A 15,016-nucleotide genomic window follows, 5' to 3' on the forward strand; every position below is an offset into this window, starting at 1 on the left:
AACATTAGATATTTTATCTAAAGTGCCTTGTATATTATCATGCACATCATAAGTACTTAATATGTGACAAGCATTGTTATTCACAGAGTCTTAACCACCAGTCACTGAAAAAATATATTATTTGTCTCCAAACACTATTTTCAATGAGACATAGTTTTTTATTCACTCAGAATTTTTCTCATGCTTCTCTTTATACATAAAATTACAAAATAGTCTTTATAATAAACTTTATTTCAAATAAGTTCACCTTTTTAACTCGTGAACAAACCCTGCTCCCCCCTCTTTTCCTGTTTATGATGTTCAGGCCTCTGAGAGTCAAATTCTCTCCTCCTTCATGCCTATTTACATTCTATACTTTTTTATGGCTGAGCTCGAATTCTTCTTGCCAGCATATGAGTTTTTCCAGATTTAGTAAACCAAGGTTCAAGATGTGAGGAACCTCAATATTTAATGTCCAAGGTGAGGAGTCTGGAACTGCAAAAACAGTAAATTTAGCTATTGAAATTAAAGAGAGTTTTTTTATCAAGAAAGGAATGGTGAACAGAAGTCAAGTAAAATGAGTAGTGAAAAGTGACCAGATATCTCCATCAGTGATCTAAAATAAATCTTTATATGTGAACAATCAGAATGGAAGCCAAATTGAAGTGAGTAAAAGGGTGAGCAGGAATCCTATATAATAAAAGGCTAATATCCAAATCGACAGAAGGGTGGAACGACCGGTTGCTATGATGCGCACTGACCGCCAGGGGGCAGACGCTCAATGTAGGTGCTGCCCCTTGGTGGTCAGTGTGCCAAAAGCCGGGCTCACAGCTGGTGAGCACAGCGGCAGTGGCAGGAACCTATCCCACCTCCACAGCAGTGCTAAGGATGTCCGACTGACGGCTTAGACCCGCTCCCCATGGGAAGCAGGCCTAAGCTGTCAGTCAGACATCTCCTAAGGGCACCCAGACTGCAAAAGGGTGCAAGCCAGGCTGAGGGACCCCTCCCCAAGTGCACGAATTTCTTTAACTAGAGGCACCGGGCCTCTAGTTAAAGAAATAAAAGGCAAACCTCAGAAGGAAGGTAGGGGAGGGTGGGGGTAAGGGGAGAGATCAACCAAGGGACTTGTATGCATGCATATAAGCCTAACCAATGGACACAGACACCAGGAGAGTGAGGGCATGAGTGGGGGGGTGAGAGGGCAATGGGGCAATAAGGACACATATGTAATACCTTAATCAATAAAGAAAAGAAATAAAGGCAAGTATAAACAATTCTTCCTTCAAGTTTAAAGAAAAATAAGAGAGTAGGATCAGAATTTGAGTACCTAAAGGAAGTCTAAACACAAATACAAGGCAGATGTGTGTGTCTGTGTGTTTACTAAAATGAAAAAAATGTCTATTTTATTTCTGAATTAATTGCAACTCATCTTGCATAATAGGTATATATTTTTCAAAAGCAAATATAAATCTAAATTTTGTTGAATGTTTTAGATATAACAGAAAAGTGACTGGAAATATATTGATAAGTTATGTATTATTTTTAACAGTTTCTCACTTCTAAGACGGTTTGACAACTCTATCTTTACTTGTTTAGATTTCTTTAAGTCAGCTGAACTCATCCACATTCATGTGCACTAAGCATTAGCCTTGTTAAATGCATATAACTTTTAGAGCTATATTTCAAATCCTACTCTTACCTGAATTTACTTGCTATTTAATTTGAACCCAATTTTATTATTCATTACTGACATATTTTCATAACTGAGATAAGGGCTAATCAAATAATATTTTTTTCAAATATATTTTTATTGGTTTTAGAGAGGAAGGGAGAGGGAGAGATAGAAACATCAAAGACCAGATAGAATCATTTATCAACTGTCTCCTCACACCCCACACTGGGGATGGAGCCCACAGGAATCAAACCATGACCTCATGGTTCATAGGTCGCCACTCAACCACTAAACCATGCCAGACAGGCTCAAATAATATTTTTAATTAAAAAAAGGACTTTGATCCTTGAAAAATCATAGAGATATTTTTGAACTTCTCTGGTAAAGGTAGTAGTATAAAGGTATTAGCTATTATTAATATCATTACACTCAATCTTCCTAAGGACATTTTCTTAATGGTTTTAATATCAAAACAAAAGGAATCCAATTTCTCATCCTAGAAACAGGCATGTAATCATGAATTACAACAGGGAAGTATGCTCAACCTTTAATAATGAAGCATAATTTAATGACTAAATAAATCAAATCTTACATGTCAAATTTTGAGAGCAGGCTTAAAAGAATCTTACCATTCATGACAGCATGGATGGACCTGGAGAGAATTATGCTAAGTGAAATAAGCCAGCTAGAGAAAGACAAGTACCATATTATTTCACGCATATGTGGGATCTAATGAACAAAATGAGCTAACAAGTAACATGGAGACTCATAGATAGAGAGCAGGCTGACAGCTGTCAGGGGTGGTGGTGTTAGAGGGCTGGGAGGAGAGGGTAGAGGGATTGAGAAAAAATAATAATAAAACAACTCATGGACATGGACAACAGTCTGGTGATTTCCAGTGGGAGGGAGTGTGGGGGGAGGTGGAGGAGGGTACAGGAGGATAAATGGTGATGGACAAAGACTTGACTTGAGGTGGTGACCACATAACGCAGCGTACAGATGATCTGTTGTGGAATTGTGTAACTGTAACCTGCATAATTTGGAAGCCAGTGTCACCCCACCCCAATAGATTAAAAAAGAAGAAAGTTCATGGCAATCTACTACCCATCAATAGAAATGTATATATGGGTATAACTGTATTGCTTACAAAAACCTGACGCCTCCTATAACTTCTACTCTCCATCCCTGAGGGCAAAAGAATGTCTGATTATTTCTCACCTATTGACTGTTTTTAAAAAATATTTTAAGACAGAGTTTATGTTTCTCCACCCCTAGAATTCTATCTCTCTCATCTAAATATTCATGCATCTTAAAACAGAGCTTTCATTCTTATCCATTTCTTGGTCATTCATCTTCTAACATGTTCCAGTTTGCTTTTATTCTAAATAAAACATGATGCTTGAAACATAATACATTATTCTACTAATTAATTAGTAATAATTTTTATAAACATTTGTTGAGAGTACTTGCTAGGTACTATGCGGCCACTGGGCACAGTGAACAAAAGTAGAGGAAAAATCTCTGTCCTCATCAACTTACATACCACGTAATATTTTCATTTTTATTTAGAAAAGGGGTTGAACATCTTCTGATAATTTTTTCAAAGTAGTTAAAAAACATGCAGGTAGGCTTTCTTGGGCTTCCTTTTAATATCTTTTTACCCCATTCCCCGGTTTTTCTTTCATGCAGAATCAGAGTGTGGAACTAGAACGATGATGGTAGAGGGCATATTAACTAGCCCTTATTTCCACTTAAATGACTTTTGTAGGACTATAGCCTACAATTGCTTGTGGGAAGAGGCAACCCATGGGCTTAACAGTGAAGTATTTCCACTCCCCAGCCCCAAGAACTTAGACAACAGATAATCAAGATTATGTTTTGAAAATCAAGCTATTTAACTAACATACAGGGTATAAAGCCACAGATATTTAAAGTAATAAAAATTGGACTTGGCAGAGCAAACCTGTTTTCTGATGCAACATATTCATAATTTAAAGAAAAAACTACGTCAATCAGAAAGGGTGCGTATGGAGTCTTGTCAGTCTTAAACGGAAATCAAAGCAAACATCACAGACACTTGTTCAGGCAATACACTAGGCAGAGCCCATCTTGTAAGGCTGCTATGAATTCTTTGTACAAATATCTTTATAAGCATATAATTATTAGGGAGATGAGTACATCAGCTTTTTGAGTTGTAACAATTATACATTCAAATCCCATAGCTAATTTACTTTGTTATTCTGGGTGTCTACTAAGGTCCAATCTGGTATGTTATTTCTGATCTTTTGCCATAAATAATCAGTTAGCTTTCTAGGCATTAGTTAGGATCTTGGGTCCAATTTACTCTGTGAAACTACTCCCTGAAACTTCACAGCCAAGGCGGAACCATATGAGGCCTGAAACCCTTGTCCGGTTCCATCTTGGTGGCCATTATATCACAGGTAGCAACCTTCTACTTTACTCTGAAGTCAGATTCTTTCCATTAAAAAAAAAATCCAGGTATTCATATGTATCCACACCTTCAAGAATGCCCATCACTATTCTCTTAATTCTTGTGCCTCAAGTGTTCTGCTTCTTTCCTGCAGGCTCCGTCCTCTTTAAGCAGAGTGCCTAAACTCCCTAAACACTCTTCAGCGACACTTTATGTCCAGAATCTAGAAATTTGTCCACAGATGTTGAATCAGAAAACACAAGGTAAATGACAGTTTTCTGTTTTCTTAATTGACCTATAATTGACATAAAATATTCTATTAGTTTCAGGTGTATCTTATAGCAATTCTATAGTTGTATACATTATGAAATAATCCCCATGATATGTCTAGTTACTATCTGTCATCATACAAAATTATCACATTATTGACTGTATTCTCTATGCTGTACATTTACTCTTATGAGTTATTTATTTTATAAATGGAAGTTTATACCATTTAATCCCCTTCACTTTTTGTGCCTGCCCCACAACTCCTCCCCTCTCTGGTAACCACCAGTTTTTTCCTCAGCAATTCCATTTCTGGATATTTATCCAAAGAAAATAAAAATATTCCCTGGCTGGTGTGGCTTGGTTGGTTGGAGCATTGTCCCATACATTGGAGCGTCATGGGTTCAATTCCTGGCCAGGGCACATACCAGGATTGAGGGTTTTGTCTCCAGGGTGTGTACAGGAGACAGCCAATAGGTATTTCTTCTCTCTCTCTCTCTCTCTCTCTCTCTCTCTCTCTCTCTTCATCAGTGAACATGTCATCGAGTGCAGGATTGACAATAAAAACCACAAAAAGCAAAAACACTAATTCAAATTAAAGTTGGGTTCAGACAAGTAACTTAGCAAAAACATATTTGAGTTTCTGAGTAAAACCCACCTCATTTGCTTAGATTTGTTCATTATTGGTCTAGCTGTATATCCTACTATACCTGAAAGATTCTCCATCCTTCCTACATGCCTCTCTCTGCCCTCTGTCATGATCTAATTATCAGTCCACTTTCACTTTCAAAAATGTCCCATTTGGCCTATTGTATGTATAACCATGTTCATCAAACTTGGAATAATTAAGAAGTGTTTCTTGTTTCTGAGTTTATTCATTGTTACCAAATTGTGGGTGTTTTTTTGTTTGTTTGTTTTAATCTTGTGTAAGTTTAGTATGTTGTCTCTGCCCGCTTTGAACACATCTAATTGTTGTAAGTATGGTGCTCCCCACATTTGATGAATTAGTTTGTCTTACCTTTAATTATTTATCTGCTGTATTCAGTGGTGAAACTAAATAAATCTCTTGTCATTTTACCTTAGTTAAAATTAAGAGTAAACTGTGATACCATCTGAAGTAATGTTGAACTTTAGCTTTCTTTCAGGTAAAAGATTCTTAAAAAAAAAAAAAAAACCCAAGTAATTAATCCTGGATTTTAAAAATAAACAAATCAATTTTCCTGTTGAGTAATTAATGCATAATTACATAATTACTTTATCACATGGCTCTGATCAAATCATTATATGTGGCCTTTACTTAAGCTTTCTGTGCTCTGAGAGTTTCACCTACATGATTACTTGGTTAGGGATTTTTTTTCCTTAAAGGTAATATTATCTACTAGATTCTTATTTGTTTTACTATTAAGTAACTGAATTTAAGCATGCATTTGCCTGATTCATTGAATATAAAAATGGCCCCAATTATCCATCCTTCCTACATGCCACACTTTGCAATGTGGCTTTGCAGCTCATCAAGAGGTAGAATCCATGTTATCATCTCTTGAATCTGGGCTGGATTTAGGACCTGATTTATGTAATAGAATGTAACACAAGTAATTTGCAAGATCTAAGGCTAAGTTTAAAGAGGCGTTTCACACCTATACTTGCTTTCTTGGAACTTTGCTCAGCTATTATGAGAACAAATACAGTCTAGCCTCATGAGCTAAGTCATCAGTCATCTCTGTGGACAGGCATTTGAATGCCAGAAATGTGAAGAAAATGATCCTAGAAAAAGAATCCTCTAGCCAACCAAAAACACATGAGTAAACTTATCTGATATCAGCTGAGCCAGGCTCAGATTAGCAAAATCATCTACCTAACTCATAGACTACTGAGAAATAGATAGTGCTTATTATTATAAGATATTAAATTTTGGAGTAGGTTGTTACAAAGAGATGGCTAATACAATAGCTTTTAGATATTATTGCTTCAATAAACAGAAAACATTTCAAAATAATATAAGCAATAAAATTTCCTATTATGCACTAAACAATTCAATCTGAATGTCCATATTCTTCTTGTATTGAAATTGTCTGAAAATAAATTAGCAGCCCCAAACATTTTATGTTCTCCAAATTATATTCTAATGTTTGATAATTCTACTCAAGCTAAGAAAATTGGTTATTGCTTTCTACATTTCCTAGTTTCCCCCAGTCAACTATTTATACTAGCCAATGGACTCTCCATTTCAACGTTTACCACATGTTCTCCAAAAATTTCATTCACGCAGCTCCTGCCATAATTCTGGGCTACGTCCTCTTTCTCCTGAATTAATGGCCTTATCTTGAGTCTCTCTCTTCAAATCAATTCTACCATATATTTTATTTTACAGCACACATCTAATTGTATGATTTATTTTCTTAAAAAAATACTCCATGTAAAATTTAAATAGATATACTATTTTTGTCAGTTAATATGTTCTCTTTTCATATGTGGTCAAAATACAAAGTTTCCTAGTATAGGTAAAATAATATTCATTGAAGTAATATCAGTATTTATTTTCAAAATAATTTATTACAATATCTGGGTAGTGAATTTGTGAGATATTTAGAGGATTCTTTCTATTTTGACATATCAAATAACAATAAAAATGCAATTACATGTTATAAGAAAAGAAGTTATTGGTGCTTGTTGCATAGAAATTGAAGTTTATTTCCATTCTCATTCAGAAACACCATCTCTCCTAAATTATCTTTATCCTTTCACTCAATATGCTCCTTATGCTTTACTTTAGACTAACAGCTATATTGATATTGGTTTTATTATCTCCAGTTTATAAATAAAGGAACTTGGAGAGTAAAGAGAGTCGACAAAAGTCATAAAGGTCCTTCAACTCTACAGCTCAGTAACTTATTACTTGATTAAAATCTCTTGGATTTAAGCAAATAATTTTGTCACAATACAAAATGAGTTAAAACATCCAAAGTATTCAATGAAAGTCAGAATTTATATATACTGAAAGATTTAAAGTGTGCATAAATATTTTATAATAAAATTTCCCCAGGGTAGGCTTATTAAACTGCTATATCTACCCACATATAGTTTATTATAATTCTAGCATCTTGCTAACCTACAAAACAATAGCAGCTTGTAAAAAAAATGTGATAGGAATAACTGTGACAATTGCAAATAATTTCATATTTTTTCAAAACAAAATGAGTGAAAAAACACCTGATTTATATGTAATTCTCATAACACCATAAAACTTTAGTTTGAATTCATCTGGAAGAGCTTCAGAAGTTTTGTGAATGACTTTTACTGCAGGGCTTCCCTCCTTACTTTCTTAAACATATTTCCGTGGCTTTCATTGTACCATGTCCTGTCCTGAAGTTTGTCTTTCTTTGTCAAGTTAAATGTTCAAATGCATGAGGCAGGGATTTGTCTCCCTTACTGATTCTGAAATACTAGCATGTTATATTCAGACAATAAAAAGAAAATGACTATAGTACTAATAACATGTACCAACAAAAACAAAATGATATTGACAGTAGGCAAACTATATAATCTTCAGTACATCAAAGATACCTGTTAGTATCTTTGAAATAAGTGATTTTATACCTGAGAAATAAGTGATCTCATTGATTCCTATTTTTTTTGCTTATTTAATTATATTTTGGTCTCTGATTTTCTAATCTAAAACTCTTGTGCATCAGTTAAGTATACTTTTTTAGGGTACTATAACTAGAATTCAGTGCTACCCTTGATCAGATAAAATTCTCTGGCTGAAATTCTATCTCCACTATATTCCCTCCTTTGAGCCCAACAGTAACCAAGCATTTGAGGCTCTATAGCTACAGACACTCATTATTTATTTCTACACTCAGGCATAGGACTAAAGAAAAGTCGTTCTTAAAAAATCTGTCAAGCTTCTGCAATGGCCTGAGTTGAACATTGTATTTATATGTGGAAAGCTCTCATATGTGATTTTAGAGAGAAATAGATTTTATTTTTGAATAATTTTATTTTTAAAAAATTCTTATTTTAAATAGAAAGGATATGTGCACCCCTATGTTCATAGCAGCACAATTTCCAATAGCTAAGATTTAGAAACAGCCTTAAGTGCCCATCAGTAAATTAGTGGATTAGAAAACTGTGGTACATTTACACAATGGAATACTATGCTGCTGTAAAAAAAAGGAATTCTTACCATTTGCAACAGCATGGATGGACCTGGAGAGTATTATGCTAAGTGAAGTAAGCCAGTCAGAGAAAGATAAATTTCGCATGATCTCACTCATTTGTGGAATATAATGAACAACATAAACTGGTGAACAAAAATAAAACCAGAGTCAAAGAAGCATTAAACAGACTGTCCAACCCATGAGGGAAGGCAGGGAGTGAGGGGGTAAGAGATCAACCAAAGGACTTGAATGCATGCATATGAGCATAACCAATGGACACAGATGGGAGGGGGGTGAGGTCATGTGCTGGGAGTGGGGGCAGCCAGGGAGAAGTCAATGGGAGAAAAAGGAGACTTATGCTTTAAACAATAAATAATTTAAATTTAAAAAGGAACTTATTTTATTGTGGAAAGAACACTTAATAAGACACATACCCTTTTAAAATGGTTGAGCATATAATACAGTATTTTTTACTATATTATATGAATTTTTTACTATATTATAGAATGTTATAAGGCAGCTCTCTAGAATATATTCCTCTTGAATAACTGAAAGGTCATATGTGTTGATTATTAATTCTTCATTTCTCCATCTCACTGGCTTTTGGAAATCATCAATCTATTATTTGATTCTATAATTTTGACTATTTTAGACAACTCATTTAAAATCACTCATGGAAATGTGCAATATTTGTCTTTCTGTAACTGGTTTATTTCACTTAGCATAGTGTCCTTAAGGTTCATCCATGCTGTTGAATATCTCAGAATTTCCTTCTTTTTTAAAGCTGAATAATATCCCATGTATGTATATATTATATTTTCTTTATCTATCCATTTGGCAAAGAACATTTAGATCATTTCCACATCTTGGCTTGGCTATGATGAAAGGAAAATGATAGATCAATGATCTCTTCAAGATCTTGATTTCAAGTCTTTTGAATAAAATGAAGAAGTGGAATTGCTATATTATACAGTAATTCTATTTTTTATCTTTTTGAGGAATCTCTATACTGTTTTCCACAACAGATGCACCATTTTGCATTTCCATTTACCACTTTTTAAGAACAATTTAGCTCTGGCATACACCCATCTTCTTCTTCCCAGTTTTTTTCATTTTTAAAAGTTATAATTCCTATTACTTATGTATACACAAAAACTCAAATCTAAATATTTATACAGTTCATATCTACTTATATAAAAGCCTAAGCAACCATCGCAACCTAACAGATGCCTGAACAGGCTGCGTGGGGCGACCAGGCCAGCAGGGGGGTTAGTGAGGGGCAACCAAACGACCAAACAGCAGGCTGTGTTGGGTAACCAGGCTGGCGGGGAGTGGGGGGGGGGGCAGTCAGGGGCAATCAGGCCGGCAGGCAGAGGCAGTTAGGGGTGAACAGGCTTGCAGGGGGGGTAGTTAGGAGCAATCAGGCAGTCAGGCAGGTGAGCAGTTAGGAGCCAGCAGTCCAGGATTGTGAGAAGGATCCTGGATTAGAGAGGGTGCAGGCTGGGCTGAGGACAACCCTCCTCCCTGCCAGTGCACGAATTTCATGCACCAGGCCTCTAGTTTATTTATGAAATAGCTGTATTGAAAATAGTGTTTGATGGGTGATAAAGTGTTGATTTTTAATTTAATTTTATTGTTTACATAAGGAAGGATTCTACATGAAAAACAAATATACTTAAGTTCTGTTAATTTTTTAGTTTGGTTGGGAAAAACTGGGTGCTATAAAAAGACATATCCATAAAGATGTTTTTCTCTTTCCTTCTTATAATTAATAGAGGCAAAAGATTTTCCAGAGGATTGACCACCTTTATTGAATATGGTGAAGGTCTTGTAGAAAACCTAACAAAGCAAATTATTATACTTGGGACTTTTCAAGTGATAAAACACTTAACTCTATCACATAAAAATTTCTTTCCAAGGGTTATTTTTATATACCTATCTTTGCAATGCATTAACAAATTCTTGTTAATAATAACTTCAAGAAGACTAATGATTAACTTAGCTTGTTATCATCTTATACACAATGCAGCAATTCTCCATTTTTGAAAGAAAGCAGTAAAATGGAATCATGAATGGAAAGACCTTGGTACAAAGAGTTGCCCATGCTGTAGAGCATAAAATCACATCTATACTAATAAAAGGGTAATATGCTAATTAGACTGGGAGACCTTTCAGGAGACCGTCTGGACAAAGCCATGGTGGCAGGGCCAAGGAAGAGGTGGTTAGGGACGATCATGCCAGCAGGAGAGGGCAGATGGGGGTGAGCAGGCCAGCAGGGGGGCTGTTGGGGGTGAGGAGGCCAGTAGAGGGGGTAGTTGGGGGGGAGCAAGCCATCAGGGGGGCAGTTGGGAGTGATCAGGCTGGCAGGCAGAGTGGTTAGGGGCTATCAGGAAGGCAGGCAGGTGAGCAGTTAGGAGCCAGTGGTCCCCGATTGTGAGAGGGATGCCCAACTTCTGACATCCCCTGAGGGGTTTCAGATTGGAGAGGGTGCAGACCAGGCTGAGGGACACCCCCGCCCCGGTGCATGAATTTGGTGCACTGGGCCACTAGTCCTATATAATAAAAGCCTACTATACTAAGTGTCTGACTGTTCGACCAATTGCTATGACGTGCACTGACCACCAAGGGGCAGACGCAGCGACCTGGAGTTTGGCTGATGGAGATGGTCTGGACATGCTCTGGAGCCAACCTCCCATGATCCCTGCCTGGCCTCTAAAATATTTCTTCTAATTAATTTCCTTTCAATATGCATGAATCTGTGCCCCAGGCCTCTAGTTAGATAAACTTCCATTTCTGTTTTTGTTTCTTCACCTATTAATTGACGGAAAGAACATAAGGGTCCATTACTCAAGGCTGCTATGGGGGAATATAAAATAAATGAAAGAAGAAAGTCAGATATAACATGATGGTAGTGGGGCAATCTGTGGAGAACTATTAAGTATGTCTTTTTTAACAAGAACAGCTGCTACTTAGCTGCAGATTATTGTAGAAAGCACAAGCCTAGTATCAAGAATTTTCAAATTGGTAAAAAAAAAACAAACAAACAAACAAACAAAAAAAACAGCAAGTAATGTTTTTTAGGTAAAATATCCTAGTCTTTAAATGTTGACAATTCAATTAATTTTTGAACACTGCATACTACAACACAACATAATCAGCATTCTGTTTTTGGCTTACAAACTGCCACTTGGCAACCTATGAGTAAAAGAATCTTAGTGCCTTAATTGGAAGTGTACTAAGCATTTAACATTTCTTTAATTATTCAGAATAACTCAAGGACTTCTAAGGATTTTAAGGATATCATTATGCTAGAGAGACTGTGGAAGAGCCAGTAACTAATGCTAAAAACTGGTTGATGAAATATCAGTAATATTTTTATGAGAATTCTTAACTATTTGGTTGTATACTTGGGATTAAAGGTCATTTATTTTTCATAATTTTTATTTTCATATTCTTTATGCCATTTATAGTTAAAGGCATATAAGTACCAGTACAATTTGAATTATGCTAAGTATAAGTTGAACACGCTATGTATAGTCCTATATTTTCCTTTCATATTAAAAGCTTCTTAAAATATAAATTAGTAGACAAAATGTACAGCCTAATGCACCCGCTAATAATGGAAGCCTCTACCAGAGACTGCTCACATTCTCATTGCTTAACCATTCATCAATTAATAGTTATTTATTGGGATCATTGCTACTTTGTGGTTATCATAAATAAAGCCACCACAAATAATCACATACCTGTTCTCCTGTGGTTACAGATATATTGATTTCTCTTGGGAAAACTCCTAGGAGTAAAATGGCAGGATCATCTGCAAATGTATGTTTAACATGATAAGAAACTGCCAAACTGCTTTCAAAGTAGCTGAAATATTTTACATTCTCACCAAATGTATAAGGATTCATTTGCCCACATCCTTGCCATCATGTAGTACTGTCTGTCTTTCTTTTTTCACCAACTTTTTAAGATATAGCTATCAAAAATTGTATATATTTATGTGTATGATATAATGATTTGCTATACATATATTAAATATGTCTTTTTATTATAGCTAGTCTAGTAAGTATAAAGTAGAAAATTACTTGGATTTAATTTAATGTTCTTAAAATCTAATGATGCCAAGCAAGTTCTCATGTGCTTATTAGCTATTTGTATATTTTCTTTGGTAAAATATTTATCAAATCTTCTTAACATTTTCTTAAATTAAAAAGACTTTATTTTTTTAGAATAGTTTTAAGTTGACAGCAAAATCGAGAGGAATATACAGAGATTTCCAATTTACCCCCTGCTCCCATACATGCATAGACTTCCTCATTATCAACTCTCCTGAACAGAATGGTATACTTGTTACAACTCATGAACCTACATTGACACATCATAATTGGGTGGTTTTTCTTATTTGTGAGTAATAAGTGTTCTTTGTATATTTTTGATACATGTCCTTTATCTGATATATGATTTACAATGTTTTTTCATTTGTGACTTCTCTTTTCATCATATTCTTCATAGTGTCCTTTGAAGTGCAGAAGTTTTTATTATAATGAAGTCTCATATATCCTTCTCTTTTTTTTCTTTTTGTTATCATGTTCATGTTACATCTAAGATTCTTTGCCTAACCCAAGTTCACAAAAATTTTTCTCTCCTTTAAAATTTTTGTAATTTTATGTTTCACACTAAGATCTATGATATATTTTGATTAATTTTTAATAAAGTAAGGTATCATCTATCTGTTAAGCTTCATCTTTTGCATAGGAGCATCCAATTATTTCAGCACCTTTGTATAAAAGTCTGTTCTTTCCTCATTACCTTTGTACCTTCGTTAACAATCTGTTGGATATATTTGTGTTAGTTTATTTCTGAGGTCTGCATTCTACTACATTGATCTATGTGTCTGTCCTATTGCCAATACATAATATCTCGACTGGTAAAATCAGTCGTGAAATCCGGGAGCATGAAAACAGTAATTTTACTCTTTTTTAACATTGTTTTGGATGTTCTAGTTACTTTGTATTTTCATTTAAATTTTAACTTCACCTTGCTAATATAACAAAAATTTTCCTGGGATTTTGATAAAAGATTATGTTAAGTCTATGTAACATTTTGGGAAGAATTGCAACCTTGATAACAATGAGTCTTCAAATCCATCAACATGAATGACTCTCAGCTTATTTAGATATGCATTAATTTATCTCAACAATGTTTTGTAGTTTTTTTTGTTTTTTTTTTTTTTTTTAAATATATTTTATTGATTTTTTACAGAGAGGAAGGGAGAGGGATAGAGAGTTAGAAACATCGATGAGAGAGAAACATCGACCAGCTGCCTCCCGCACACCCCCCACTGGGGATGTGCCCGCAACCAAGGTACATGCCCTTGACCGGAATCGAACCTGGGACCTTTCAGTCCGCAGGCCGACGCTCTATCCACTGAGCCAAACCGGTTTGGCAGTTTTGTAGTTTTTAACGTACAAATCTTGCACTTCTTCAGTTAACTTTTTCCAAAAATTTTATTTTTTATGCTCTTTTGGTTGCTGCAGACATTTTTAAATTTACTATAACTATATCAAATTAACATTAATTTAATCCTGGTAAAATATGGAACTTCACACCAATATAGTTTTGTTACTTCATGCTTCCTTTTGCTCATACTATATATGTGTTGTTTATCCAAATGTATAGTGTCAACTTTAAATTATTGCTTTATACAATTATATCAGTATATGAGAAGAAATGACATTTTATCATATATATATATATACATATATATGAAACTTTTATATTGACTTACATATTTATACTTTACAGTGCTTTTTATTGCTTTTATGGCTTTGTGTTATTTACTGTTATCACCTTTCTTTAGCCTGAAGGTGATAACAGTAAATAATATTTCTTGAAAAGCAACAAATTATATTAATCTATGTTTAACTATGATGCCTTTGATACAGAACAAAGTTGGGGGCTCCGTTTCCCTATTGAGGGTGCTGGGGGTGGACTTCTTACGATATTCTGAGAAAAATAATTTTCTGAGACTCGCACACAGGATAACAAGTGATTTTTATTTGCATGGGATTAATTCCCTGTGTTTTCAAAGTTCCATTTCCCTTAGTTTAGTCACAGAAGAAATATAGCTGGGGTTTTATCAGAGCTAAAATCAGAGCCAGTGTCTAGTAGAGTTTCCTTTCCATGTTGGAGCCAAGTCCAGTCCAGCATCAGGCTAGCTACAGTCTATTGTGTGTAGAGTGACCATGGCCATGTGCTATGGCAGGAGCAAAAGAGCCCACTAGCCTAGAGTCACATGATTCCCACAGGAACCAAGAGCACAAGAGCATACGAGCTCCTTTGTTTAGGGAATTCTATATCCCCAAATTTCTGCACGTTTGAAGAGGCTGTGCCCATTCTGGCCAATGACTTCTATTCCCAGATTTGATGGACAGGCAGCACCTTCACTGACACCCCAAATTTCCTGGGCATCCATCTATATTCCCATTGTCTAGTCCCATTTCC

Source organism: Myotis yumanensis, unplaced genomic scaffold (assembly GCF_028538775.1).
Source record: "Myotis yumanensis isolate MYYU_CA2020_CCGP unplaced genomic scaffold, mMyoYum1.0.hap1 SCAF_3, whole genome shotgun sequence".
Classification (NCBI taxonomy): domain Eukaryota; kingdom Metazoa; phylum Chordata; class Mammalia; order Chiroptera; family Vespertilionidae; genus Myotis; species Myotis yumanensis.